Here is a 24,925-nt window from a genome sequence, read left to right on the forward strand (position 1 = left end):
TTGAATGATTTGGATTCCAGTCTTGTTGGGTAACAATGCGTATCTAAAAATGTGCCACATATTTACATAGAGGCTGGTTTAACTCAGTTGGCTGGACAGCTGGTTCATGATGCAGAGCGAGGCCAGCAGCGTGGGTTCAACTGAGGTTATTCATGAAGGCCCCACCTTCTCAACCTTGTCCCTCATGTGAGGCGTGGTGACCCTCAGGTTAAACCAGCACCAGTCAGCTCTCCCCCTCTAAAGGGAAAGCAGCCCATGGTCATCTGGGACTGTGGCGACTTCACTTTTACTTACATATTTACATGTAAATGAATTTACTCTTTCCAAACGTGCTTGTTTTGTTCACAGAGACTGCCCATTTCCACTTCCGAAACATCGCTGACTCCTCCCCTGCCTCAGCTCATTTGCTGTTTAAACCCTGAACCAAAGCTTTGTTACCTCCAGACTTGACTATTCCAGCACGCTGCTGGCTGGCTTCCCATTTTCAACCTGTCAAAAGCTTCACCCCACACCCCCCTGACATAATATACACCAGTTTCTCAAGGATCCAGAGTACCCAACACATCACCCCCCTCCAAAAACTTGAGCTCATCTGAACTCTGCTTCCTGTCCCCTTAATTGCACCAAAGGCCATTTGTCTATCAGCCCTGAGCTCACTCATCTACACTGGCCTGCGGATAAGAAAGTTTTGACTTCAGAATTTTCATCCCGTTTTCAAATCTCTCCGTGGCCTCACCCCTCGTACGTCCGTCACCTCTTCCAGCCCCACAATCCTCCAGGAAAACTGCACTCCCCTAATTCCTGCCTCTTTAGCATCCCATTTTAATCACTCCAACATTAGCAGTTTTGTCTTTCAGGTCTGAAGAGCTGAAACCCCCAACACCTGTCTCTCTCTCTCTCGCTCCTTTTTAAGATGCTCCTTAAAACTTAGCCCTTCGATCAAACTTTTGGTTACCTGCCCTAATATCGTTGCCAAGTCAGCATTTGTTTCCCTCCCTTATTGCCCTTGAACTGAATGTCTCGCTCGGCCATTTCACAGGAAAGAGTCAACCGTATTGCTGTTCACCTGGAGTCACATGTAGGCCAGACCGGTTAAGGATGGTAGATTTCCTTCCCTCAAGGACATCAGTGAACCAGATTGTTTTTTGCAACAATCAATGATAGTTTTACGGTCGCTATTATCAACAAGTTATACATTCCAGACTTTATTCATTGTATTAAAATTGTACCAACTGTCCCGGTGGGATTTGGACCCATGACTCCAGTGCATCAGCCTGGGCCACTGGATTACCAGCCCAGGCACATTAGCACCATACCTTTATCTCTTATGTGACTTGGTGTTAAACTTTCCTTAATAGCATCATAGAATTACAGAGAAGGAGGCCATTCGGCCCATCGTGTCTCCAGCTCCCGAAAGAGCAATCCAGCTAGTCCCATACACCAACCCTATCACTGTAGCCCTCTAAATTCATCACTTTCAAATACATAACCATATGTATCCAGTTCTCTTTTGAAACCTCCTACGTTAAAGCTAGCATTCCCCAAATCTAAAATTCTAGTATCTAAATCATGTTTTTCACTTTCAAATCCTACACTGAATTCAGTCCTGTTGAAGTGTTCAGCACAGTTGATGTTATAGCCCGCAAGGGTCTTATGGGATAGGGATGATGAACTACCCTGATAAGGGGGCGGGGGACCTTTAATAATGTTTGGCTTTGAATCAATAGAGTCGGCCAGTAAAGCACCGACTCGAGAGAAGACCCATTAAGGAACCACTGGAACTTTATATATGAGTAATTGTGAAATAAAGTATGTTTTTGTTTCGACCAACTCATTGTGGACTCTTCGTGGCCCTCACAAAAGTTACGCAACTAATTAAATTTGGTTCATGACTCATAACTGAATCTAATATTGCTGGTCCCATTTTTGGTGGATGAGTGAATGTGCAGCTTGTTCTATACTTCAAACTTTTAAAAGTGAAATGACAAACGGTCTTTTTGTCCAGCTTCGTCCTCTTGCCTCGCCTTCAGCGTTCTGGGTTTTTGGCTGCCAGATTTATAGAACCATTTTATGTTAACTGATCTCTCTGGATTTTAATATGGATTTTTTGTAAGAGCAGGCTTTCTTCAACCTCCTCAGCCTGGATCCTGTGCCCCTCGGTGCTCGGCGACGACCACCAACTAGCGTCCCGACCAGTTGGCTGGCTCACTCACTATCTCCATCATGGCTTCTTTCGGCAATTCACTAGGCCCAGGCGATGTCTCGCGCTTCACCTCAACAGCCTGGCCTTGCTGCTGGCTTGGCTGTCTGGCTATGGCCTGCCCAGCCCTGGCCTGGGGTCCAGACGCTCATCTCCCCTCAATGACAGCTTGCTTCTGGCTCACTAACCCCCTCCCTCCGAGTCCCTCGAGGTTATTTTCGCCAATTCGCAACAAAGTTAGTTCAGTAAACACAGGAGATCTTGGCCTTGGTTGCCGTCTCTCTCGCTCGTAGTCATCTCAACGCTCAACAGTGTTTCTTCGCTCGAATGGGATTTGACCAATCAGATTCTGATGTCGTTCTGCATATTGTGGGCAGCACGGTGGCGCAGTGGTTAGCACGGCTGCCTCACGAGGCTGAGGTCCCAGGTTCGATCCTGGCTCTGGGTCACTGTCTGTGTGGAGTTTGCACATTCTCCCCGTGTTTGCGTGGGTTTCGCCTCCACAACCCAAAGATGTGCAGGGTAGGTGGATTGGCCATGCTAAATTGCCCCTTAATTGGAAAAAATGAATTGGGTACTCTAAATTTATTTTTTTTAAATAAAAAAATGAGCCTATTGTCATGATATGCAGACATGCACATGATGAGATACAGACAGGCAGCTAATGAACACAGAGAACAGGACATAACCAATCAGCAGGCGGAACACTTGGGGGTGGTTCACCACTATAAAAGGCACGAGGCACTCACACTCTGCCTCTTTCCACTGGGGACATCTACAGAGTGAGTCAGGGTGTATATATCACATAACACCTCCAGCACGTGGCTAAGAGCTAGTCTGGTTCAGTCAGACAGAGTAATCACACTTAGGTTAGCAGAGAGTCGAACTCACAGAGAACTGTGCTAACTGTGTGGCAGGTTCAATAAATCAGATTGAACTAACTTCAAGGTCTGGAGTATCTTTCAGTTAAAGCTGCCTCCAGTTGCAGCCCGTGTTATCTCAGTGTGCTTAACACGGCACCTATGAGCAAATGCAGAGCTACCGAGCTCTGATTGGTGCCCACAGATGTGGGCCGGCGTGGGGCTCCCCCAGTGGTTGAGGCCCTGTGCCAAGGCCTGCCTCTGGCCTTAACAAATAAATTTCCATTTAATAAAGTGATTGTCCTTGGGCCGTAACAATGTGATTAATAAAACATTGACACTCCCTGTTAGTATCAAAGTCTCTGAGACAACTCTCAATAATTGTCAGATTGTCACATTTTAGGATCTTTTGTCCATTTTCCCACAGAAAGGGTTTGACAGCCAACACGTTACTTTTAAAAACAAAGGGCCACATTTCTGAGTCAGAAAGAGATGGCCTGCGGGGATTAGAAAACATTAATGTGCACTGACCTGCTCTTGAAAACATGACTGATACTCCTGATGGTTGGAGCTGCTTGGGGTCGACATTGACGAGTCCACACAGGCCCTGGGGCAGTTCGGCTCTGGGACATTCAAGGCGGCCACCCTCCTATTTCACTGCACCGGCTGCTGGAGAGCAGCTCAGTGCACCTGACAGACCAGGGGAAGGAAAGTGTCTCAGTAAGTGGCCGAAATTTGGGTGGTTGGGAGAGTCAGAGGTCGGGGGGGGGGTCAACGGTTTGGGGTTGCGGGAAGGGGGTCAGGGGTCGGAGGGCTTGGATGTCGGTGGGGTTGTGGAGGTCCAAGGTCAAGGCGTGGTCAAAGATTGAGGGATGGGGATCTAGCGGGAATGCTGTAGTCAGACATTGGGTGGATTTAGGTTGGGGGGGGTCAGGTAAGGTGTATGGGCCACAGAGCGTCAGGTCGGCGGGGGGTGGGGCTGTGTTTGGATTGGGTTAGGGTTAGGTTTTCATTCTTCTATCTTTTCAGAATAACTATTGGTATTTCCCTGGTGGTCTGAAGTTAGTGATTCCAGTCACATTTTCAGATGGACCCCGCGCAGGGCAATAGACACTTCTGGGCAATTTGCCATGTAAACCCTTATCTGGAGAGTTCCCAGATGGATTGCCCCAAATCTGACGCTGGGAAGCTCAGAAGTTACAGCCCGAATGTTTTCAGATTAGTTAAAAAGGCGCCGTTATATAGCTGGTTAAAATATTAATGTGTTGAGGTTTGATCTTGTTGCTTCCCCACGGAATGTGAATTATAGGCAATTTGTTAGCTTGTCCCATCAATCAACAAGTACCAGACATTCATAGTGTCGGCATGGCTCAGGTTCCCTCAGGTTGTTAGGAATCGATGATAGAAGCACAGAGATAGCTAGTCAGCCAAATCCAGCCAGTGATAGGGAGACAAAACTCAGAGACAACAGGAGGAGAGTTAGAAGATTGTTAAGTCAAGTAGGGCTATATGAGGTGAAGTGTAATATCTTCAATATTTTTATGTTAACACACAAAGACAGGTTGTGCTGTTTGATTCCATGAGCCTGATTATAACTGTTGCTTTGTAAGTTTGCGTGCTGTGAAATGAAGCAGATTAATTGATATCTCACCTTGCCTGAACAAGAATGTTTTGTTAGCATTTATCTTTCAATTTACCATCCCGAGAGGAATTAATTTTGTTGGGGCCCCAAGTATTGTGGAATCTGCTCTCTTTATAATGCAAAGCGGATTCCACAGCACGAGAATACCACAGAAATGTACATATATAACTTTGGAAATACAGTTTAGAACTTTATTTCTGGTCACACAGTTTCTCTCTGGTTACCAGGGAAGGTTCATAATTTAATAAGGAAATTGCATTGCCAACAAATGTGATTAGCTAGAGTCAGGCTCCATTCCCCCGATCACTCCCACATCCCCAACCTCTTCTATCCCTTAAGGCCCGTGCCAATCTATGCCTCTAACCATAGTGTTTCAAACATAGACAGCTGCAAGACTGAATAGCTAGATGTCATCCTTTTCCCAACATTCGTCAAATGAATTCCTTCTACATCACAGAATACCCAACTCATTGGTCATTGTTGTCAGCAGCCCCTCAGCTGGAAGATGATGCCTACTCTCTGCAAGTTTCTGCCATGGGTTTTCATGAGACCGAACAAGTTAATTCTTGACTCACAGATCTCTGGGCACATGGGCCAGGGTTTTCCATGAGGTAATATGATCTGGAGTGCAGGATTTGCTTGAAGCGCCCTGGCATGATGTCCTGCTCAGCTCTGCAGTAATCAGGAGCAACTGCAAATTGCTATTCAAGACCAGGGAGTGAGCCTTTGCCTTAGCGGTAGCTTGCCCACTTTACAGTGAGGGGGTGAGGGGGCAGGGATCAACCCCAACTCCAGACATGTCTGAGGCAGTGGGAAGTGCCCCTGAAACCAAGGATACCCGGGGATTAACACGCTTCCCTTCAATGTAGTGCCAAAGTGATGCAAATCGAGGGAAACACATTGGAGAATGTAGATCCCCTATTTGCATTTAATTTCAATACTTCTATTCATCAGTGAGTTTATGTTTTGGCTGTCACAAGTCATTAACAGCAGCAACCAGTTGGCTATAATGGTGTGTTCTGTGGTAGTGTGGCCCCTTTCAGGGGCGATACTTCGTGGGCCACGTGACAGGCCCACAAATAGAAGCAGGAGGAGGCCATTTGGCCCTTTAAGCCTGTTCTGCCATTCATTATGATCATGGTTAATCATCAAGTTCAATACCCTGACCTGCCTTCCCCTCCATATCCCTTGATCCCTTTAGACACAAGAGCTGTATCGAATTCCTTCTTGAAATCACACAACGTTTGGCCTCAAATACTTTCTGTGGTCGTGAATTCCACAGATTCACCTCTCTCTGGGTGAAGAAATTTCTCCTCACCTCAGTCCGAAAATGTTTACCCCATATCCTCAAACTATGACCCCTCGTTCTGGACCCCCCCCCCCCACCATCCGGAACATTGGGCGGATTCTCCGAGGCTCCGCGCCAAAATTGGGCTTGGCGCGGGGGCGGAGAATGGGGCATCAGACCCGCGATTGGGTCTGAGGCTGTCCCACGATTCCCCAGGGACCAGAGCACGCGGTCGGCGCAGTGCAGGGAGGGGGCCATTGAAAGAGGCCCTCGCGGAGATTCTCTGCCGACAACTGGCCGAGTTCCCACCAGCGTGGTTCACTCATGGTTCCAGCCGGTGGGAGCTCGGAGTGGCGGCTGAGGACCCAGCTGCCGGCCGCCCAGGTGGGGGCCGGGGGGAACCGTCACCAGGGGGGACTTCCAGGATGGCCAGCCTCGCGATTGGGGCCACCGATCAGCGGGCGCGCGCGATCTAGGGGAGGCCTATATTGTCGGGGCTGGCCCGCTATGTGGATCCGCCATGTTGCACTGGGCCGCTGCTGCAGAATCACTCTGGCCTTTCTCCACAAGTGATTCATGCCCGTTTTCTCAAGGGCTCGTGGACATAGTCCCATTATCAGAGAATTCCGCCCATTCTTTATGAATCTGCCCTCTAATCCTGTTAGAATTTTGTAAGTTTCTATGAGGTCCCTCTCAATCTTCTAAACTCCAATGAATTTAATCCAAACCGATTTAGTCTCTCTTCATATAACAGTCCCGCCATCCCAGGAATCAGCCTGGTAAACCTTCGCTGCACTTCCTCCATAGCAACAACATCCTTCCTCAGATAAGGACACCAAAACTGCCCACAATTCTCCAGGTGTGGCCTCACCAATGCCTTATATAATAGCAGTAGGACATATCTATTCCTAAACTCAAATCCTATCGCTATGTACGCCAACATACCATTTGCATTCTTTACTGCCGTCTGTACCTGCACGCTTGCTTTCAGCGACTGATGCACGACGACATCAAGGTCTCGCTGAGTATCCACCTCGCTCAATTTACATCCTTTCAAATAATAATCTGCCTTCCTATTTATGCTACTGAATCGAATAACCTCACATTTATCCACATTATACTGCATCTGTCATGCGTATGCCCAATCACTCAGCCTGTCCAAATCTCACTGAAACATCTCTGCATCCTCCTCACAGCTCACCCTCCCACCCAACTTTGTATTATCTGCAAATTTGGAGATAATACTTTTAGTTCCCTCAACCAAATCATTGATATATAACGTGAATCAATTGGGGTCCCAGCACAGATCCACTGCCCACCAATCGGAAAAAGATGCATTATTCCAACTCTTTGCTTCCTGTCTGCGAACCAACTCTCTATCTGTCTGGGCGGCATGGTAACACAGTGGTTAGCACTGCTGCTTCTCAGCGCTAGGATCCCAGGTTCGATTTCCGGCTTGGGTCGCTGTCTGTGTGGAGTCTGCACATTTTCCCCGTGTCTGTGTGGGTTTCCTCCGGGTGCTCCGGTTTCCTCCCACAGTCCAAAGATGTGCTGTTAGGGGAAATGGACATTTTGAATTCTCCCTCTGTGTACCTGAACAGGCGCTGGAGTGTGACGACTAGGGGATTTTCACAGTAACTTCATTGCAGTGTTAATGTCAGCCTACCTATGACACTAATAAAGATTATCTCAAGACACTACCCATAATCCCATGCACTTTAACTTTATACAGTAAGTTGCTGTGTGTGACCTTGTCGAAAACCTTCTGAAAGTCTAAATAAACCACATCTTCCAGCTCTCCCTGGTCAACTCTACTACTTACTTCATCAAAGAATTCCATTAGATTTGTCAAACATGATTTCCCTTTCGTAAATCCATGCTGACTTTGTCTGATTATACCACTCCTTTCCAAATGCGGTACTATGAAATCCTTGGCAGTGGACTCTAGCAACTTCTCTACTGTCGATGTTCGGCTAAATGGTCTATGGCTCCCTGTTTTCTCTCTCCGTCCCTTTTTGAATAGCAGGGTTACATTCGCTACCCTCCAATCTGTAGGATCAATTCCGGAGTCCAAAAAAGTTTGGAAAATGACCACCATTTCTCAGGCCACTTCCTTCAGGACTCTAAGATGAAGATTATCAGACTCTTTAGGGTGAGGATTATGACCTTCAATCCCATTAATTTCCACAAAACCATTCCTCTATGAATACTGATTTCCTTCATCTCTTCACTAAAACTTGTATTTCTTAGAACTTCCGGTACATAGAACATAGAACAGTGCAGGCCCTTCGGCCCTCAATGTTGTGCCGAGCCATGATCACCCTACTCAAACCCACGTATCCACCCTATACCCGTAACCCAACAACCCCCCCCTTAACCTTACTTTTATTAGGACACTACGGGCAATTTATCATGGCCAATCCACCTAACCCGCACATCTTTGGACTGTGGGAGGAAACCGGAGCACCCGGAGGAAACCCACGCACACAGGGGGAGGACGTGCAGACTCCACACAGACAGTGACCCAGCCAGGAATCGAACCTGGGACCCTGGAGCTGTGAAGCATTTATGCTAACCACCATGCTACCCTGCTGCCCCTTTGTATTATCTGCAAATTTGGAGATAATACTTTTAGTTCCCTCAACCAAATCATTGATATATAACGTGAATCAATTGGGGTCCCAGCACAGATCCACTGCCCACCAATCGGAAAAAGATGCATTATTCCAACTCTTTGCTTCCTGTCTGCGAACCAACTCTCTATCTGTCTGGGCGGCATGGTAGCACAGTGGTTAGCACTGCTGCTTCTCAGCGCTAGGATCCCAGGTTCGATTTCCGGCTTGGGTCGCTGGACCAGCACGTAAGCCTGTGGTTACATCTTAGATTGTAACTATCAGATTTTAATAAAGTGTAAAAGTAAAGTATCAATATTTTCCTGTTGTACAACAAGTTAGATGAATAATGCCTTTATTTAATGCACTTGTCATATTATTTCAATAGTTCCAGGCAATTCACAAATTCAATTATTTTTGGAGTGCAGGGTCTGTTGTTATGAAGTTAAAATATTAAGTTGCTCAGTTGTTTGAAAGAAGTTCAAAAAGCAGCGAGACCTCAAGATAAATATTTGGAATATAAATTATAGACAAGACCTACATCTGGCAACGTTATTTGTTTGGCTCAGATTTACAACACACTCTTGCAAACTACATCAAAATCAAAATTAATTTTGAATCAAACGCAGAAAAATATTACATCAAACCCCCTCCGAGATTAGGGACAAGTGGACAGCTTCCTACCTATTGTTCTGCTTTAACTCGCTGCCTATGTCTTCCTGTGGGCCACTGTCACACATTGACGTCATCTCATGTGACAAGACCGTCTCCTTCTCATCTCTGAGAAATGCAGCTGCAAAATTCCTGTTCAATTTGCCAAAGTTCAATAGCTTAAAAGGACAGAGAAAGTACCTTTGGGAGGCATCTCGTCTGCCATTGCTGGAATCGAGCTAATGACCCAAAGTAATCTGACATTTTATGCAACATGTGTTTTCAGTGTTAAATCTTGGAAAAATACAATTATGTATTTCATCAAACAATGCGGAATATTCTGTAACTTCTGACAATTTGGAAATGTTCCTCTTGTCCAACTTCCCATCCTAGCACCTGACTGACACCATCTTCCACACACACACCCCAATCGAAAGCTCGTACTCTGTCAATGTGGTCAACAGAGAGCGGAGTAGGATGGCTTCTCGTCTCTGCCTGTTTAAGCATGGCAGTCACCATTTAATAATATCGGGAAAGTCAATCCTTAGTGAGAGCGAGGAGAATGGACACAGGCAAGGAATACTCAAATGACTGGTGTTTGCAGTCACTTCAAGTTGAGCTACTCCATCGCTTCCAGACACCAGAGAATGATGTGACAGGGTGTCAGGCCATGTTCCCAATGCATTCTCCAATACTGCCCTTGTACCTTACCTGTGCAGCGTAGGTTTACTAGAATGCTACTTGGACTCCAAGTACACACCGAGATTACACAAAGATGGATTAGATTCACTGGAACTTAGAAAGTTACGGGTGGTTTGATCAAACTCTTTGAGATTCAAGGGGACCAGATAGGGCAGATTGGGAGAAATTATTTCTGTGGGTTAGAAAGTTGAGGGCTAGGGGGCTCAGTCTAAAAATGAGAGCGAAATATTTCAGGATTAAGGTTCTGGAACACTGCTAAGAAAGAGGGTTTGGAACACTCTTTCACAAGTATCAATTGTTGATCGGTCAATTGTTAATTTTAAATCTGAGATGAATTGATATTTGCTATCCAAAGATACTGCAGGATATGGGGCAAAAGTGGGTATACGGTGACAGGTTGTCGATCAGTTACAATCTCACCGAATGCTGGGACAGGTCTTCTGGGCAAAATAGTCTCCATCTGTTCCCACGTTTCTGGGGCTGCCACAGGAGCCTGTTACAGAGGAGGGTCTCTGTTTTATGGAAAAGCCAGTGGCCTGATGGTACCTTTCCACATCCTGCAGATGCCTCAAGCTACAAGCATCATTTCAGCCAGAGTTGTTCAAAAATCAAAATCAAATTGGGTTGCCTGAAATACAATGAAGAAAATTGACACTAAGTGCAACATTTTATATAAACGTGGGTAGATTGTCAGCGGCTTTGCTGATAACGTGTCAGAGAGATTGGATTACAGGCAGAACTATTAGAAGTTGTTACAATTGGCCTCAGTTAATTGTTTTACAAAGGATTCAGTGATTGGCTGGAGATAGGATTTGGTGTTAACAAAGAACAATACAGCAAAGGAACAGGCCCTTCGACCCTCCAAGCCTGTACTGACCATGGTATCTGCCCAAACTAAAACCGTCTGCACTTACAGAGTCCGTATCATAGAACATAGAAAATACAGCACAGGACAGGCCCTTCGGCCCACAATGTTGTGCCGAACTTTTTTCCTAGATTAAGAACAAATTAATCATTCGACTGTAATCCATGTACCTATCCAATAGCCGCTTGAAGGTCCCGAATGTTTCCGACTCAACTACATCCACAGGCAGTGCATTCTATGCCCCCACTACTCTCTGGGTAAAGAACCTACCTCTGACATGCCCCCTATATCTTCCACCATTCACCTTAAATTTATGTCCCCTTGTAATGGTTTGTTCTACCCAGGGAAAAAGTCTCTGACTGTTTACTATATCTATTCCCCGATCATCTTATAAAGCTCTATCAAGTCTCCCCTCATCCTTCTCCGTTCTAATGAGAAAAGGCCCAGCACCCTCAATCTTTCCTCGTAAGACCTACTCTCCATTCCAGGCAACATCCTGGTAAATCTTCTTTGCACCTTTTCCAAAGCTTCCACATCCTTCCTAAAATGAGGCGACCAGAACTGCACACAGTACTCCAAATGTGGCCTTACCAAGGTTTTGTACAGCTGCATCATCACCTAATGGCTCTTAAATTCAATCCCTCTGCTAATGAACGTTAATGAACCATAGGCCTTCTTCACAGCTCTATCCACTTGAGTGGCAACTTTCAAAGATCTATGAACGTAGACTCCAAGATCTCTCTGCTCCTCCACATTGCCAAGAACCCTACCGTTAACCCTGTATTCCGCATTCATATTTGTCCTTCCAAAATGGACAACCTCACACTTTTCAGGGTTAAACTCCATCTGCCACTTCTCAGCCCAGCTGTGCATCCTATCTATGTCTCTTTGCAGCCGACAACAACCCTCCTCACTATCCACAGTTCCACCAATCTTCGTATTGTCTGCAAATTTACTGACCCACCCTTCAACTCCCTCATCCAAGTCATTAATGAAAATCACAAACAGCAGAGGACCCAGAACTGATCCCTGCGGTACGCCACTGGTAACTGGGCTCCAGGCTGAATATTTGCCATCCACCACCACTCTCTGGCTTCTATCGGTTAGCCAGTTCGTTATCCAACTGGCCAAATTTCCCATTATCCCATGCCTCCTTATTTTCTGCATAAGACTACCATTGGGAACCTTATCAAATGCCTTACTAAAATCCATGTACACTACATCCACGGCTTTACCTTCATCCACATGCTTGGTCACCTCCACAAAGAATTCAGTAAGACCTGTGAGGCAAGACCTACCCCTCACAAATCCGTGCTGACTATCCCTAATCAAGCAGTGTCTTTCCAGATGCTCAGAAATCCTATCCCTCAGTACCCTTTCCATTACTTTGCCGACCACCGGAGTAAGACTAACTGGCCTGTAATTCCCAGGGTTATCCCTATTCCCTTTTTTGAACAGGGGCACGACATTCGCCACTCTCCAATCCCCTGGTACCACCCCTGTTGACAGTGAGGACGAAAAGATCATTGCTTCCCATAGAATCCTTGGATATATCCCGTCAGGCCCGGGGGACTTGTCTATCCTCAAGTTTTTCAAAATGGCCAACACATCTTCCTTCATAACAAGTAACTCCTCGAGCTTACCAGTCTGTTTCACACTGTCCTCTCCAACAATATGGCCCCTCTCATTCGTACATTCTGAAGAAAAGTACTTGTTCAAGACCTCTCCTATCTCTTCAGACTCAATACACAATCTGCCGCTACTGTCCTTGATCGGACCTACCCTCGCTCTAGTCATTCTCATATTCTCACATATGTGTAAAACGCCTTGGGGATTTCCTTGATCCTACCCGCCAAAGATTTTTCATGCCCTCTCTTAGCTCACCTAATCCCTTCCTTCAGTTCCCTCCTGGCTATCTTGTATCCCTCCAGCGCCCTGTCTGAACCTTGGGCGGAATTCTCCGACCCCCTGGGGCCGTCAATCCCGCCCCCGCCGTGTCCCGAATTCTCCGCCCCCCGAGATTCGGCGGGGGCGGGAATCGCGCCGCACCGGTTGCCGGGCCCCCCGCGGCGATTCTCCGGCCCGCGATGGGCCGAAATCCCGCCGCTGACAGGCCTTTCCCGCCGGCATGGTTTAAATCACCTCTGGTACCGGCGGGATTGGCGGCGCGGGCGGGCTCCGGGGTCCTGGGGGTGGGGGTGTGGGGAGATCTGACCCCGGGGGGTGCCACCATGGTGGCCTGGCCCGCGATCGGGGCCCACGGCGGGCAGGCCTGTGCCGTGGGGGCACTCTTTTTCTTCCGCCCCCGCCATGGCGGGGCGCCAAAGGCCGTTCGCGCCGGCCAGCGGAGAGGGAACCACTCTGCCGCCAGCCTAGCTCGTAAAGGTGCGGAGAATTCCGCACCTTTGGGGAGGCCCGACGCCGGAGTGGTTCACGCCACTCCGTCCCGCCGGGCCCTCCCCACCCCGCTGGGTACGGAAGAATCCTGGCCCTTGTTTCCTCAGCCTTACATAAATCTCCTTCTTCCTCTTAACAAGACATTCAACCATTCAACCTCTCTTGTCAACCATGGTTCCCTCACTCAACCACCTCTTCCCTGCCTGACAGGGACATACATATCAAAGACACGCAGTATCTGTTCCTTGAACAAGTTCCACATTTCACTTGTGTCCTTCCCTGACAGCCTATGTTCCCAACTTATGCACTTCAGTTCTTGTCTGACAGCATTGTATTTACCCTTCCCCCAATTATAAACCTTGCCCTGTTGCTCGCACCTATCCCTCTCCATTACTAAAGTGAAAGTCACAGAATTGTGGTCACTATCTCCAAAATGCTCCCCCACTAACAAATCTATCACTTCCCTGGTTCATTACCAAGTACCAAATGCAATATGGCCTCCTCTCTGGTCGGACAATCTACATACTGTGTTAGAAAAGCTTCCTGGACACACTGCACAAACACCACCCCATCCAAACTATTTGATCTAAAGAGTTTCCTCTCAATGTTTGGGAAGTTGAAGTCACCCATGACTACTACCCTGTGACTTCTGCACCTTTCCAAAATCTGTTTGCCAATCTGTTCCTCCACATCTCTGCTGCTATTGGGGGGGCTATAGAAAACTCCCAACAAGGTGACTGCTCCTTTCCTATTTCTGACGTCAACCCATATTACCTCAGTAGGCAGATCCTCCTCGAACTGCCTTTCTGCAGATGTTATACTATCCCTAATTAACAATCCCACCCCCCCCACCTCTTTTACCATCCTCCCTAATCTTTCATTCCCACCCTATTCATATATTTGTCCAGATGTCCCGTAAATGCCGCTATTGTACCTGCTCCCACCACCTCCTCAGGCAACACGTTCCATATATTTACCACCCTCTGTGTAAAAAACTTGCCTCGCACACCTTTTCTAAACTTTTCCCCATGCACTTTAAACCTATGTTTCCCTCGTACTTGACTCTCCTACTCTAGGAAAGAGCATCTGACTATCCAGAAGGGCCTGTTCATGTGCTGTACTTTTCTTTGTTCTTTGTTCTTTGTTCTGTACATATTAATGATTTAGATGAGGGAACAAAATGCAATATCTCCAAATTTGCAGGTGAGCTGTGAGGAGGATGCAGAGATGCTTCAGCGGGATTTGGACAGGCTGAGTGAGAGGGCAAATGAATAGCAAATGCAGTATAATGTAGGTACATGTGAGGTTATCCACTTTGGTAGCAAACTCAGATTATTATCTGAATGGCCATAAATTAGGAGAGGGGAATGTGTAATGAGACCTGGGTGTCCTCGTACACCAGTCGCTGAAGGTAAGCATGCAGGTACAGCGGGCGGTGAAGAAGGTAAATGATATGTTGGCCTTCTTAGCAAGAGGATTAGGATACAGGAGCAGGGATGTCTTGTTGCGATTATACAGGGCCTGAACCCTTATCAGGGAGCTCAGATTCCCCATTCTTCAGGTGGCTGCAGGTTGTGTATTCAGCATGCTCCAGCTTTCACCAGCAAACTTCCTGCAGACTTCATTTCTGTTTTCTGTTTGCTGCCCCTTCTGCTCCTTTGACCTGGACTGAGGCCAGGCAGTGGGGAGGTAATGTCTGGCCTGCTACTGGACTGAAGAGGGGAGAGCGGTGCTTTCTCAGAGCCAGAGGAAGAGGAGTAGTGACATGGACGATACTGCAACTACCCGGAGGCTATGGGCCTGCTTGCTGTTGTCCTTTCTGCTTCTTTGACCTGGAGTGAGGACAAGAGGAGGTTTTGACTGGTATGAAAATGAAATGAAAATCGCTGATTGTCACAAGTAGGCTTCAAATGAAGTTACTGTGAAAAGCGCCTGTTCAGGGAGGCTGGTACGGGAATTGAACCGTCCTGCTGGCCTCCCTTGGTCTGCTTTAAAAGCCAGCTATTTAGCACTGTGCTAAACCAGCCCCCGGGCATGCTACTGAACTGAAGATAGGGGGAGGGGGTAGGGTGCTGTTCTCTCTCTCTCTCTCTCTTTTCCACCATGCTCTGTGTTGGTGTAACATTTCCGGTCGATAGGTTTAGTGACTTTCCACTGATATGGATCTACTGTTGGGGCTGCAGGAGGCAGGGAGAGTTTTTGTGTTGTCAACTGTGTACTGCTCAATGTCTGAAGGCCATATGTTTGTCAGTTGCTGCCCCTTTTAGAGCTTGGCTCTCGGAAAGGAGTGCTCCCTCGTTCTTCTTCCCGTGCCCTGCTGCCCGGTGCTGTGGGAGGGAGAGGGAGAGATGGGTTGATTTAGATGCATATATCTTTATTGTGTTGTTAACTGACCACTGTTGCTCTTTGGAGGCCGTGTACCTATCCGCTACAGCCCATTTTATCCATGACTTTGCTCTCGGAGGAGGGGTGCTCCCTCGCTCTTCCGCTATGCTCCGCGCCATGTGACTTTCTGATGCAGCGTCGCTTTGTAAAGGTGGAGTGTTGGTCATCTTATTGTATTGTTGTTGTTTATTGTTTTAAGTAATTGTTTTGTAATTGCCTTGGGTTTTTTTGTGCAAAGGAACTGTCAATAAACTAAAATAAATCCACGGGGTAACCAATTTTCCCTGCCCAATAGGATCTGTGCACATTACACAACACATCCTGCCTTTGATTTTTTACCCAATCACCTTTTACCCGTGTCCTCTGGTTCTCCTCAGACCAATGGGACAGTTTCTCTAGATTTACTCTAACTTGACCTCTCATGATTTTGACCACATTCGAATCTCATCTCAACTTCTCAAGAGAGAATGCCCAGCTTCTCCAAACTTTCTCAAAACGGATGTTTCTCGTTCCTGAAACTCGTTCTTGTAAATCTTCTCTCCATCCTCCCTAAAGCCTTCACATGTCTCAGTGTCGTAATTAGGCCCAATGTTTACGAGCAGTGTCACAAAGGTTCAACGTAAAGCCCTTGCATTGGTACTCTAAGCCTCTTTATAATGCCCAGGATGCCTTTCCTGCCACTGTGCTGGCTCTCTCTCCCCCACCCCCACTATGATCAAAGGCATTGCATTGCTCTCTCTCTCCCGCGCTTTCGCTGATGATATTTTGGCAAACTCGAGCTCCAATGGAACTAGACACTCATCAATGACTTTCTTTTGCTCACTTGGGCATAACACAGTTCAGTCCTGGTGTCTACAAAAACGGAGAATTTTGTCCCTTGTTTTTAAGTAGAGAACATGTAACGCAATGACATCATCAACTGGACCTTGGCTGCAGCAGCCAAGCGTCAGCGGTCCAGTTGATGATGTCATTGCGTTACATGTTCTCTACTTAAAAATAAGGGACAAAATTCTCCATTTTTGTAGACACCAGGACTGAACTCTGTGCAGTTCACGTTCCAGTTGGAGGTGCCACTCGTGGAGCAATTCAGGACATGTTAATGGGCCAGCACTCCGCTGACGCGAATTCCGGCAAATTCCCGGCCCAACGGGAGTTCTATCCGCTGGGGGCCGGAGTTAGCGCTAAAGAGCCTGGCAGCTGGAAGCTGTTTTAAGCGCTCCACTTACCACACACTCAGTGCAATCACCGTGATGGCTCCCCCCCCCAAGAGGTCAGGAGTCCTCGGTAGACCCACAGCTCCGTGCCAATGAGGAGCGGAAGGAAACCCTCTTCCCCGGGGTGGGCTGCGCACTCAAGCCTGCCCTCCTGAACACTGCCTGGGAGGTGGTGACAGCGCTGCCAGTCTCACCCATGAGGAGACAGCTGGTGATCTGGAGGGGTGGGTTCACTGGCGAGCCCTCTGCTCTGAGAGAGGCAGTGAACCGGGGGGGGGGGGGGGGGGGGGGGGGGGGTTCCCAAAGGCGACAGTGCAGGTGTCCTCTGGCTGGGATGAGCTCTTGCTTCCACTGCAATGGGGTAACGATTCTGAGGATGCCAACACCTGGTGGGGTCCTGATTGACCTTTTGGATGAATGCCCAATTCTCCGCATTATTGCAGTTCACATTGGCGGCGTTGCAAAGTGGAGAATTTCACCCAGGGTTAAAAAAATCTCACAGAAACATGTTCCCTCTAAAATATCCAGGCGCTGCACAGAACCACTGCTGCCGTTGGCCGACCCAGTTCACATTAAATCCCAGAGTAGCTTTTTGTTTTTATCTTGTTCTGCCTTTTGCTTTTAATAACTTCATGAACATCTGGTTTCTACACAGGAGCCATGAAAATGAATGCATGGTGAAAAATACTGATCTCTCCATACAGGAGAATGACATGTCAATTACCTGAAAGAATATAAATACTCCCGTTCTATTTTCACACCATGGTAGCAGTAATCCAAACTCAGTGAGCACAAAGGGAGTGGGGGGTGGGAGCTTGGCAGGGTGCAGGAAATAAAGGTTTCTTGGAGCTGCTTTGTTTGAAGAAATAGTGAAAATGAGGCCATTTAAACTTAATCCCTCTGGGTCTTGAAACAATTTAAACTGAATCATTTGCATGGATTAAAAATAAATCCAGTAAAACCAATCTGCCTGGCTTCAGATCCATTAAAAAATTATTAATGAATTACCCGCTAAGTCTTCTATTTAATCAACCGTCAGCTCCTATAAATGGCAGAATGTGAAAGGGTTCATTCTCTGGTGTCCTGCGGCCTAAAAGAAAATGAAATGAAGATGTAGCAATTTTTATCCACCGTAAACGTGGGGGGTTGTTCCCCCAGCTTAAAGCTGCCCAGTACTTTTATTCGGAGCTGCCACATTTACTGCCAGAAAGTTGGCATTTATACCAGCAATTTTGAAATTGGGAAAGCATTGATTAAAAACATTTGAAGGACATTTATTGTATCCCCTGGACGACATGGTAGCATAATGGTTAGCACTGTTGCTTCACCGCGCCATGGTCCGAGATACGATTCCTGCTTGGGTCACTGTCTGTGCGGAGTCTGCATGTTCTCCTCGTGTCTGCTTGGGTATCCTTCTTCCAGACTTGCCACAGACAAATGCCCCTGACTGCAACAGCTTAATCCCTCCCACATGGCAGGACTGTGAGAAACAGTAAAGATGCTCCTTGCCTGCAGCCAGCCTCTTGGTGATATTGGGGATTTTGCTGTTTTATGAAGACATTTTTTAAAACTCTGAAAGGTTGCAGTTCCAACATTGTACAAAGAATCCTGGTGAAGCTTCACTTATTCTGATGCAGCGATGGACTATCAATTTCTGTTAAAATTACCGTATCCAATAATTTATGGGAATTGCATCAAGGCCTGGGGAAGTGGTGTGATGCTGGGAGATGCTGGGGGATGCTGGGGATGCTGGGAGATGCGGTGGGATGCTGGGAGGTGCTGGGGGATGCTGGGAGATGCTGGGGGATGCGGTGTGATGCTGGGAGATGCTGGGAGATGCTGGGGGATGCTGGGAGATGCGGTGTGATGCTGGGAGATGCTGGGAGATGCTGGGGGATGCGGTGTGATGCTGGGAGATGCTGGGAGATGCGGTGTGATGCTGGGAGATGCTGGGAGATGCTGGGGGATGCTGGGGGAAGTGGTGTGATGCTGGGAGATGCTGGGAGATGCTGGGGGATGCTGGGAGATGCTGGGAGATGCTGGGGGATGCGGTGTGATGCTGGGAGATGCTGGGAGATGCTGGGGGATGCTGGGGGATGCGGTGTGATGCTGGGAGATGCTGGGAGATGCTGGGGGATGCTGGGAGATGGGGTGTGATGCTGGAAGATGCTGGGAGGTGCTGGGGATGCTGGGAGATGCTGGGAGATGCTGGGGGATGCTGGGGGATGCGGTGTGATGCTGGGAGATGTTGGGAGATGCTGGGAGATGCTGGGAGATGCTGGGGGATGCTGGGAGATGCTGGGAGATGCTGGGGGATGCGGTGTGATGCTGGGAGATGCTGGGGGATGCTGGGAGATGCGGTGTGATGCTGGGAGATGCTGGGAGATGCTGGGGGATGCGATGTGATGCTGGGAGATGCTGGGGGATGCTGGGAGAATCTGGGAGATGCTGGGAGATGCTGGGAGATGCGGTGTGATGCTGGGGGATGCTGGGAGATGCTGGGAGAATCTGGGAGATGCTGGGAGATGCTGGGAGATGCGGTGTGATGCTGGGGGATGCTGGGAGATGCTGGGGGATGCGGTGTGATGCTGGGAGATGCGGTGTGATGCTGGGAGATGCTGGGAGAATCTGGGAGATGCTGGGAGATGCGGTGTGATGCTGGGAGATGTTGGGAGATGCTGGGGGATGCTGGGAGATGTTGGGAGATGCGGTGTGATGCTGGGAGATGCTGGGAGATGCTGGGAGTTGCGGTGTGATGCTGGGAGATGCTGGGAGATGCTGGGAGATGCTGGGAGATGTTGGGAGATGCGGTGTGATGCTGGGAGATGCTGGGAGATGCTGGGAGTTGCGGTGTGATGCTGGGAGATGCTGGGAGATGCTGGGAGATGCTGGGGGATGCTGGGGGATGCTGGGTGATGCTGGGAGATGCTGGGGGATGCTGGGAGATGCTGGGAGATGCTGGGGGATGCTGGGAGATGCTGGGAGATGCTGGGAGATGCGGTGTGATGCTGGGAGATGCTGGGGGATGCTGGGGGATGCGGTGTGATACTGGGAGATGCTGGGGGATGCGGTGTGATGCTGGGAGATGCTGGGAGATGCGGTGTGATGCTGGGGGATGCTGGGGGATGCTGGGAGTTGCGGCGTGATGCTGGGAGATGCTGGGGGATGCTGGAAGACGCTGGGAGATGCTGGGAGATGCTGGGGTTGCGGTGGGATGCTGGGAGATGCTGGGAGATGCTGGGGGATGCGGTGTGATACTGGGAGATGCTGGGAGATGCGTGGAGTTGCGGTGTGATACTGGGAGATGCTGGGGGATGCTGGGAGATGCTGGGAGATGCTGGGGGATGCGGTGTGATGCTGGGAGATGCGGTGTGATGCTGGGAGATGCTGGGGGATGCTGGGGGATGCGGTGTGATGCTGGGAGATGCTGGGGGATGCTGGGGGATGCGGTGTGATGCTGGGAGATGCTGGGAGATGCTGGGGGATGCTGGGAGATGCTGGGAGATGCTGGGGGTTGCTGGGGGATGCGGTGTGATGCTGGGGGATGCGGTGTGATGCTGGGAGATGCTGGGAGATGCTGGGGGATGCGGTGTGATGCTGGGAGATGCTGGGGATGCGGTGTGATGCTGGGAGATGCTGGGAGATGCTGGGGGATGCTGGGGGATGCGGTGTGATGCTGGGAGATGCTGGGAGATGCTGGGGGTTGCTGGGGGATGCGGTGTGATGCTGGGGATGCGGTGTGATGCTGGGAGATGCTGGGAGATGCTGGGAGATGCTGGGGGATGCTGGGGGATGCTGGGAGATGCTGGGAGATGCTGGGGGTTGCTGGGGGATGCGGTGTGATGCTGGGAGATGCGGTGTGATGCTGAACACATTCTCAAAGTCTGGATGGTGGTGACTAAGGGAATTGTCCGACTATCTCATTGTCTGGAAATATTGCCAAACTATTTATGAAGCGTTGCAGTTTTTAGCATATCTAGAAAACAAATTGAATTTGCCTTTTTTACAGTGGATTGACCGAGTGTGTGACGTTCTGTGTCAGCAAAGCAGAGCAATACTTATCGTGCACTAAAACTGCAACACTGGCTCAAGTTGCAAAATCAGCAGTTGAAAGAGGAGGGCTTGCTGTTTTGCAAAGTGTCCAACATTGTAATTCAAAACTTTAGCCACCTGCCAATATTCAAGTACACAATATAACATTCACTTACATTACAGACTTAAACCTTTCTCATAACTTGTTGATGAAAATCAAAATGTCTTAGTACTGGGGGCTGCAACTCCTCCCCTTCCTCCGGGTGCTCCGGTTTCCTCCCACAAGTCCCGAAAGAGGTGCTGTTGGGTGAATTGGACATTCTGAATTCTCCCTCCGTGTACCCGAACAGGCGCCGGAGTTTGGCGACTAGGGGCTTTTCACAGTAACTTCATTGCAGTGTCAATGTAAGCCTACTTGTGCCAATAAAGATTATTATTATTAGAATGAAATGCAGACATTTCCTGAACGAGATTAGATTTTTGCAAGTGTCCAGTAGCTTTCAAAGTAATTATCTTGGTGCCACTCACTAGATTACTACATCTATTAAATTAGATTTCAGAACTCGCCACTGGTCTGTTACTCAGTAAATACCATAACCACTAGAGTATCATCGCACCTGGCGGCACTAGTGTCTTTCTGAGATAGCATTCTATGGTCACACGTGACCCTCTAATATCCCGTGTAAGTGACCACACTTCATGTGTGAGCCAAAATCGGGAGAGTTTCAGGTGAGATGTTTAACTGTCCGATGGACATAATGATCCCATGATGTTATTTTGAAGAAGCAGAGGCAAGTTCTCTCCAGTGCCCTGGGCAATATTTATCCCTCAATCTAGGTGATCTGGTCATTTTCACATTGCTGACTGAGGGAGCTTGCTGTGCCTGTGCACAAACTAACTGCTACATTTCCTACAATACAGCTATGATGACACTTCCGAAGTGCTTCGATTGGCTGTAAAGCACTTTGGGATGTCTGGTGGTCGCGAAAGTTTTATTTAAGGTGTATTTACTTATTTTTTAAAAATCAACTTCTGTCACAGCCGAGGGCTGAACTGACGTAGGTTTTATAATCAATCATTCCAAGTAAAATGTAAAAATGCAAAAAAAAAATAATAACACATAGATCATCAGATTAACGTCTCTGCATAACCAAGATTCTAACAGCCAGTGAAGTTTGTTCATTGTGTGGCTGAAATGTGACATTGAACTAATGCTCCAAGGTTGGCGTTTTACATCTTAATTTAGTTAGTTCATTTGAGTTCCATTGCTGGTAGCCTCTGGGATCTGTCTGTGGTTCGCAATTAGTACATTTCGGAGTTTGGCAGGGATCCAGGAAAGAATGGCAAGTTGACCGCATCTCATCTCAACTGTCTCCAAGCCACAATTCTGGAAGGCATCCAAGTAACTATGGTAAATAGGGCGGAGAATGACTTTGCAAACCCCTTTCTGAACCCTCTCAATAACTGTACATTGCTGCTTTGTAATTCCGCCCATGGCAATAAATGTTGGCCGAGTCAGCGATGCCCACATCCTGGAAAACAATTTTTTAAAGTGGGATGTCGCAGTCATGCTCTGCCCTGCCCTAACCTAATGTCCACAGCAATTTATTCATCAAGGATATCAGAAATGTAAAGTGCCGTAGAAGCTGCAGCTTATCACAGATCGCATTTACCGGTCTACCATTCCTACACCAAGCAATATGGCCGGGATTGCCCACCCCGACGCCGGCTCGCCGATTCCCAGGCACCCGCGGGATTGCCGCCACGCCGGTCAGGGGCCGTTGAAAGCACCCCCCCCCCCACACACACACCCCCCCCCCCGGTGATTCTCCAGGCCCCGACGGGCCGAGCGGCCGCCGAGACCTGCCAACATTGGTCACGTATGGTCCCACACGGTGGGACCTGGAAGTTCTGTGTGCGGGGGCGTCCTGGTGGGGGGGGAAGGGGGGATCTGACCCCGGGGGGTGGGGGCCTCCACGGTGGCCTGGCCCACGATCGGGGACAAGCGATCAGCAGGCAGGCTGGTTCCGTGGGGGCCTATGTTCCTCCGCGCCAGGCCCCTGTAGAGCTCTGCCATATTGCCCAGGGGCCGGCGCGGAGACGGGAACCCACGCGCATGCACGGAATCACGCCGGCGGTGGCACGCATGCGCGGAATCACGCCAGCGGTGGCACGCCGGCTGGAGCTGCGGGGACCACTCCGGCGCTGACCTAGCCCCCCAGGAAGGGCAGCATACCGGACAATTGTGGACCGTTGACGCCGGAGTGGTTCACGCCGCTTTTCACGCCGGCGTCACTTGGCCGCGGGATTGGAGAATCCCGGCTAATGTATCCCTAACATGTCAGTAAGTTTGTATGCAGCTTTTCCATTGCATGTTTTAGCCAGTGGATCATCTGTGGCATTGCCAATAGGACAGTCAGGACCAAATATATCGAAATACATATCCCTTCATATTGAATCAGTGCAGATGTTAGCAGGTCTGTTGCCATAGTGTCTCCAGCTCTGAGGCAGAAATTCCAGGTTTAAGACGCCCCAGAGGATGTTTTGGCCATGGACACGGTGTTTGGACACGGTTCAACAGATTGATATTCAGCCTGAGTATCCTTACACTACCTCGCTCCTTTTCCGCAAGGGGGAAAGGTTGTGTGAAGAAACACTGGGATGCATAGATGGGAGGGATCTGGAGTTCAACAAACATTTTCTGATTAGTAAAAGTGTAGAGCTGGAAACATGACAGTGGGTGAGGTAACGTTATAATGGGAGAATCCGACTGAAGCCCCGACGAGAGGAATGAAGGTATTACCCACAGATAATGAGCATGATTTAACCACCGCGACGCGCCCGGCCCGCACCTGGGCGGGTTGGTTAAATAGCGGGTAAGGCCAAAATCGAGATTCTTGTGGCAAGTTCCGGATCACGCCCAAATATGGTGAGCATATCATTAACCCTCATTTGCATTCATTAGCGAGATTGAATTAGAATGCAACGGCCTCCCAGGAATTAACCGACTCCCCAGCAAGAAATCACTTGGATGTCGGTTAGTACACCCTTTCAAAAATGTGAAGCTGGCACAATGGGCGATGAGAGGAACTGAGGAGGTGAGGAGCCATTTCCGTTTTGGGCATGCAGTTCCAGGACACTGGAGCGGCTGCCCAAGTCCTCGGGTTTGGGCGGGGGACTCCTCAGGGTGGTTTGGGCTTGGTCAGGGGGGCTGAAGCGTTCCTGTTGGGTGTCGCTCAGGGTGGGGTGCTTTTCGTTTGTGAGGCCTTCAAGTCATCTTTAAATATTGTGAAGGTCCATCACAAGGGCAACGCCAGCTGCTGCCTAGGGTGGAACAGTGGTTAGCACTGCTGCCTCACAGCACCGGGAACCTGGGTTTCATCCCGGCCCTGGATCACTGTCTGTGTGGAGACAGCCAATAATGGCGAGAAGCTCGTGGGGGTTCATTTCCTGTATGAAGTGCCGTTAATTACAGGCGTTAATCTCGCCAACACGGCTATCGAGAATTACCCCGCCAAACGCACCAAAAATCACACTTTGAATTGTTTCCGTTAAATTGCGCCCAATATCTTCAGTAAAATAGCGGCAGGAATTTATTGCAACAAGCCTATTGTTGATAAAAAACAGAATAATTCAAGTTGTGGGAAGATTTGTCCCCTCCGTTTCACACAGGCTACAAAGACTAATTGTGATAGTCCAACTTTGCCACAACTACATCAGCAGAATGGTTCAAACTTGGGGCCCCTATGTCGGAATTCCGGATGTACAAAGTCTCCCCTCAAAACTTTTAAACTATTCCGTGGATCTCTTCTTAAAATATCCAGGCAGACAAAGAACTGCTGAAAAAGAGCATTCATTCACAGCTCCGTGGCTGTTTACTGCAAATGTAATCAATTAAATGATGTATTTCTCTCAAAATAGATGCGCATGAGGCATTACTTCCCCCCCCCCCCCCCCCCCCCCAACAAAACCGGAGCCAAAACTAATCCAACAGGCAGTCAATTTACTGTAAACGCAGCACTTAATCCCCACAGCCCTAAACTACAGTGCGAGAGAGAGAAATAACCTAAAACATTT

At 48.6% G+C, this 24,925-nt stretch overlaps 1 protein-coding gene across 2 annotated transcripts in view; it reads right to left on the reverse strand.

Moving 5' to 3' along the window:
• Positions 1 to 24,925, reverse strand: part of fam107b (family with sequence similarity 107 member B) — a 194,400-nt gene that overhangs the window by 61,559 nt on the left and 107,916 nt on the right. The gene's annotated exons all lie outside the window — the stretch shown is intronic.

Source organism: Scyliorhinus canicula, chromosome 11 (assembly GCF_902713615.1).
Source record: "Scyliorhinus canicula chromosome 11, sScyCan1.1, whole genome shotgun sequence".
Taxonomy (NCBI): Eukaryota; Metazoa; Chordata; class Chondrichthyes; order Carcharhiniformes; family Scyliorhinidae; genus Scyliorhinus; species Scyliorhinus canicula.